This window comes from Mustela nigripes, chromosome 1 (assembly GCF_022355385.1).
Source record: "Mustela nigripes isolate SB6536 chromosome 1, MUSNIG.SB6536, whole genome shotgun sequence".
Taxonomy (NCBI): domain Eukaryota; kingdom Metazoa; phylum Chordata; class Mammalia; order Carnivora; family Mustelidae; genus Mustela; species Mustela nigripes.
Genome location: NC_081557.1, coordinates 212,990,535 through 212,996,693, shown reverse-complemented (window position 1 = coordinate 212,996,693; position 6,159 = coordinate 212,990,535). Strand labels below are relative to the sequence as shown.

The 6,159-nt window shown below is 37.2% G+C and overlaps 1 non-coding gene across 1 annotated transcript; it reads right to left on the bottom strand.

The window, feature by feature from the left end:
• Positions 1–386: 386 nt before the first annotated feature.
• LOC132009397 (U6 spliceosomal RNA) lies at positions 387–490 on the bottom strand. Its single transcript, XR_009401895.1, has one exon. It is a non-coding gene; the product is annotated as a U6 spliceosomal RNA (small nuclear RNA).
• Positions 491–6,159: the final 5,669 nt, after the last annotated feature.

Here is a 6,159-nt window from a genome sequence, read left to right as displayed (position 1 = left end):
TCCTGGTAGTTCATGGACTGATTTCTATTGTCTTTTTTGTGGCTTTAACCAGAGCTACTGACTGTCTTGGATTTAGCTTTCTGAGACCACTGCAACTCTGTAACTCTGGTTGGTGTGGGAAGCAGACACTTCTCTGGGGTTAAAGCTGTCTATTTAGCTATCCAGTGTAGCTGTGCTACATGTTCAGTTTCCTTATGGAATATTTTTTAAGAGTTTTGGAAAAAGTTAACTTAGATCTAATTCAGAGAACATTTTAATGGATCCATCTTTGTTTTTCACTTTAAATTTATTATTATTATTATTATTATTATTATTATTTAGTCCATGCTTGCTACATGCCAAACATACTTCCTCTTTTTATTCTGTATGAATTTTATTTTTCGATTGAAAATAAAGAATCCTTCTCAAATTTGTGTGCGATCCTTGCACAGGGACCATGCTAATCTTCTCTGTATTGTTCCAATTTTGGTACAGGTACAGCTGAGTGAGCAATAAACATATTTCCTCTTTAATACTTCGTGGTCCTAACAAATCTACCCATTTTATGGATGAGGGATCAATGGTCCAGAAAAGAGATTTGCTCAAAGACAAATAATCATCTTCCTGTCCCTCAGTCTTATTTCCAGGATCTCAGGCTGGATTTTCAGCTTGAGCATTCATCAAGTTCTAGAGCAACTTGCTAGTGACCTTTGGGGCTGTCTGACGAGCCTTGCTGGCAATTAGAATCGGTTTTACCTCTTCCTCAACATAGTTCAACATTCCACTGTACTGTCTTCATTTGTTGAGGGGCCTTTGATTGGCTGAACTGTGAGGAAGCACTCTATCCTTTTCGTGTCTGGAGTCTTGGAGCCCAGCTCAGGGTCTGGTAGATTATAATGAATTAACCTGTTGGAAAATTTTGAGGGTGAGGCATACTCTGGCTCTTTGCTCTCATCTATGAAAGCAACCTGATCAAAGTCCCTAAGGAAGTGTGCTTGAGTACACTTGTGAGTATCCTGGGAGTAATAATCTGTGAGACCTGTGATTATCATGGGAGTAATAATCATCCTCCTAGCTCCCAAGCCTCTAACTTTATAGTGGAACCACCTTGCCTGCTAATGCATCAGAAATATAAGATAAATAATAATAGTTGCTATTTATGATATGGTGATTGTGTGTCCAAGGCAACTGCAAACTAATTACATGTATTATTATCTCATTTAGTCTTAACACCTCTTAAGAAGGCATTGATTTTTTCTCATTTTATAAATGAGGACCCTAAAGCACAGGAAAACTAAGTAACCTGCTAATGTTACACTTCAAATGACAGCACTAGGCTTCAAATCAAGGCACTATGACTCCAGTATTTGAGTCTGAAAAGAGAGATAACAAAACAATCTCTTCATGACATTTCAGAAAATGTCTTGAAAACCACATAAGGCTTTGCTTTGTTTAAGCCTTAACAAGACAGGGTAGTAGGACAGGGGCCAATCCAGTAGTAAGTCAGGAGTTCCAGATTCTCATCCTGACTCTGACAACTTGTAGAGGCTTTTTGCCCTGTAATGTCTTCATTTGTAGAATGATAGATGGAGCCAGCTGGTTATGGCAAAGATGTCATGGACTTTGCAGTCAGACAAAGTCTAAAGTTGATTTCACCACATAATAACTGTGCATGCTAGGGCAGGTGTCTTAATCATTCTAAATGTTATTATTTTTTTTTTCATATGTGGATTGGAATTAAAGCCTTAAAATAAAAGCTGTTGGGGCAGATAAATGTGTTATGTAAAGAGAGAAGCTCAAGTCAGGCTTGTGGCATATGCCCAGATTAATGCTCCATGACATGGTCAGGTTCTTCAGTAGGTGAGTCTGGAAATAAGATGTGGTTCCCAGAGCTCCTGTCTCTCTTTTGCACCTTTCTTTTTTACTTTTTAAAAAAAATATATTTTATTTATTTATTTGACAGACAGAGATCACAAGTAGGCAGAGAGGCAGGTGAGGGTGGGGAAGCAGACCCCCCACTGAACACAGAGCCAGATGTGGGGCTTGATCCCAGGACCCTGAGATCATGACCTGAGCCAAAGGCAGAGGCTTAACCACTGAGCCACCCAGGTGCCCCTAGCATCTTTATTTTCACTGGCATTCAAGGCCAAGCAACCCTCCTGATCTGTGGCTGTGGGATGTGTGGCTTGGATGTTTATGAAGCTTGTCTCTCTGGCAGCCATAATATGCCAGGATTCTCCTCATGGTTCCTTGTTCCATGTTCCATGTTCCATGTTCCTCGCTTTTCTTGGCACATGACCTTTGACTGCTCTAGTTATAAGATTTCTGTGATCTCTCAATATCCTGTTTCTGAAGTCCTTGAGGGAGTCCAAGCAGCCCTATACCCTTTCACCATTTTCCTGCTGGGGTTCTTTACTAAAAGAATGTTATAAATAAGCCAAAAAAAATAAAATCAGAAGGAAAATGTTTTGTTAAGAGCCAAGAATTTAACACACACTAATACATGGATATCTGATAATCTTGAATTAGAGTTGATAAATAAAAGAGGAAGTGAGGTGTCTTATCTCTCCCAATTTAAGTATTGGGACTCACGGGTGAAAGCATACCTGTAGGAGAAGAAGCATGTAAATGGACAGCAAGTTTTCTGAATGTATTCGCCCAAACAAGGACATGGGGTGGGGAAAAGGAGACTAAAAAGGAAAACCGTCTGCCCTGGAGCTGAGGCTCTGCCTCAGAGATTTTTGCCACAGAAGACTAGATGAAAAGAAGATGGGCAATGTGGGTTCCTGCCTTATAAGTTACAGTGGCCTTGTTCTCCTGTAACTGGGGCCCAATGAATACCATGGGCTCTAATCAGTCAGCTCCACAAAATAGGCCTGGCATGAGAAACAATTTCAACATTTGAAAGAAAAGTTCTAAAAGTATTCTCCCTCACAGTTTATTCATCAGAAAGGACTCTAATGTATTTCCTTTTCAAACAGCCAGATGATTCAGTTAAAAAAATTCATGTTAAATTCCTAGATTAACAAGGTGGATAGAATCATTGAGGACATCTAGTCTACCAACCAATCTTTTTGAAAGCTCCAGAAAGAAGTGACGTTCTAAAGAAGATTTCCAGGGTTCTATATTCCTTAACCAGTATTCTCCCCATACTATAGTATACGCTTAATCTTGAAATGTTGTTATATTGTTTCTTTACTCTCTTGTCTTCTTATGGTTCCTCATTCTTGTTCTTTGAAAAATTTATTTCCAGTACTAATGTATATCTTCCCTATGTCCAGAAAGGATTTACTCATGTACATAGACTAGTAAGAGTGCAATTCCAGCTATACACCCATTAGAACTAAGTCAACCAGAGAAAGACAATTATCATATGATCTCTCCGAAATGAAAAATTTGAAAGGCAGGGTCGGGGTTTGGGGGTAGGGAAGGAAAAAATGAAACAAGATGGGATCAGGAGGGAGACAAACCATAAGAGACTCTCAATCTCACAAAACAAACTGAGGGTTTCTAGGAAGTGTGGGGGTAGGGATAGGATGGCTGCATTATGGAGAGTGGGGAGGGTATGTGCTATGGTGAGAGCTGTGAAATGTGTAAGCCTGATGATTCACAGACCTGTACTCCTGGAGCAAATAATACATTATATGTTAATAAAAATAATTAAAAAAAAGAAATAAGTACACATCTTCATCAAAATAATTATATGCAAATATTCACATTACCTTTATTCATAATACTCTCAAGCTAGAAACAGGTCATAAACCCATCAACAGAAACATAGAAGAACCAAAAATTGTGATATATTTATACAATGGAATACTACACAGCAGCATAAAGGAAAACTACTGATAAACACAATAACAAGATGGATTTCAAAGACATTATCTTAAATAAGAGAAACCAGACACAAAAAATTGTGTAGTCTATGATCTTATTTATATGAAGTTCAAGGATGGCTAAAATGAATCAATGCCACAGAAGTCAGATGATGGAGTTGGGTTTGGGATCTATTGATTGGGAAGGGACATAAGCATATGGGAGTGTGAAAATACTCAATATTTTGTTCTGGGTGGTGGTTATAAGTGTGTAAAAATGCAAACAAGCATAAGCCTGTGTACTTTTTAAGTACATAAATTATGCATATGTTTAAAACAAATATTTAAAAGAGCAGTAGACTGGGTGTTACACATGAACAATGAATCTTGGAACACTACATCAAAAACTGAAAAACAATCTGAGGGTTTTGAAGGGGTTGGGGGTGGGAGGTCGGGGTACCAGGTGGTGGGTATTATAGAGGGCATGGATTGCATGGAGCATGGGGTGTGGTGCAAAAATAATGAATACTGTTATGCTTAAAATAAATAAATTAATTAAAAAAACACTAATGACATATTGTATGGTGGGTAACCCAATATAAAACAAAAAAAAAAACCAAATAAATAAATAAAAAAATCTTGAAAGAAAAAAAATAAAAGAGCAGAAGAAAAGCTGGAGCTATGCCAATGGAAAGAACAATTAACATAACCCAAACGTAGGCTAATAGAGTTATGATCATTGAATATCAAATTTAATTTTGAGATAGCAGCCAATGGGAAAAAACATCCTAGTCATTTGTCACTCCCATTTTTTAAAATAAAAAGAAAATCATCATAGAGAGAGATTTTAAAAGTGGCATTTTCCCTGTAAAATTAACTTATGTAGACTTTTAAATGAAAGACATAAGCTTCAGCCCCAAAATTGATAGAAATTATTCTAAAACTATAAAATTAATGAGTGTATAAGGATGACAATAAGCAGATGTCTCTGATTAATAAAGTGGAAACCCACAAAAAAAAAAAAGACATTGGACAATATAATGGACAAAATCTCTGATAGTAATTCAGCAGAAATGTTGAAATATCTCAATAAGCCCATTTTTTTCTGCCAATCTCTCATAAAGATGATATTTATGATGAAATGTAATGAAAATATTTTCTTAGAGGAGAAGCCAATGAGATCCAGGTGATCATGACTTGCCTAAGCGCCCAGAAAAAGAGTCTTGACCAACACGACTCACTGTGATATGTACAGGAAATACCTCAGGATCTTGTTAAAATTGGATGAAGATTCAGTAATTTAGGTATAAGGCTGAGATTCTGTATTTTTAGCAAATCCCTGGGTGATGCAGTTGTTGGAACAAGGACTGCATTTTGAGTAACAAGGGCTTAGACCATTCAGGAAGTGTTAACTCATCATTTGTATTATTTGTATTGGGATGTTTGCTAAAATTCAGATTTCTGGGCTTCCTCTCCATAGGAGGTGGGACCAACGATGCTTTTTTGTTTTTAACAAATCTAAAGGAGATTATGTCATACATTGAAATTGTATGGCCACTGACTTAGAGAAATAGACTTGTGACATGTCCCTTTCAGTTTTCCAGTAATTATAATTGTTGCATCTAGTTTCACATATCAGGAGAAGAAAGAGAAAGGGAAAGAACATATTCAATATCTCATGTACATCAGTCACTTAATGGATGTGCAATTAACCTTAGTTAATTTAATACTAATGAATATCCTGTGAGATTGAATTATTTTCAATATTTTAGAGTTAAAGATGATAATCGATCATAATTCAGCACCTACTATGACCTAGACACTGTAATCAATGCTTTAAAAGTACCATCTCAAAGAGAACACAAGAAGTAGTTTCTGTTGGTTCATCTCCATTTTATAGTTCAAATAATGATGCTCCTCTAGAGTCTGTTTGACTTTCTAGAGCCCAGGCCTCAATCCTTGCATGCAGGGTCACTGTCAACTGACATCATGTAGGAAGGCCAGGTCGCAACCCAGACTATTTATTTATTTATTTATTTATATTTATTTTGCTTCAACTATAAGAATTTATTTATTTATTTATTTCAGTGTTACAGTATTCATTGTTTTTGCACCACACCCAGTGCTCCATGCAATCCGTGCCCTCTCCAATACCCACCACCTGGCTCCCCCAACCTCCCACCCCATGCCCCTTCAAAACCCTCAAATTGTTTTTCAGAGTCCATAGTCTCTCATGGTTCACCTCCCCTTCCAATTTCCCTCAACTCCCTTCTCCTCTCCATCTCCCTATGTCCTCCATGTTATTTGTTATGCTCCACAAATATGTATCAAGTATCATACGGTTGCACTTATTTGTGGAGCATAA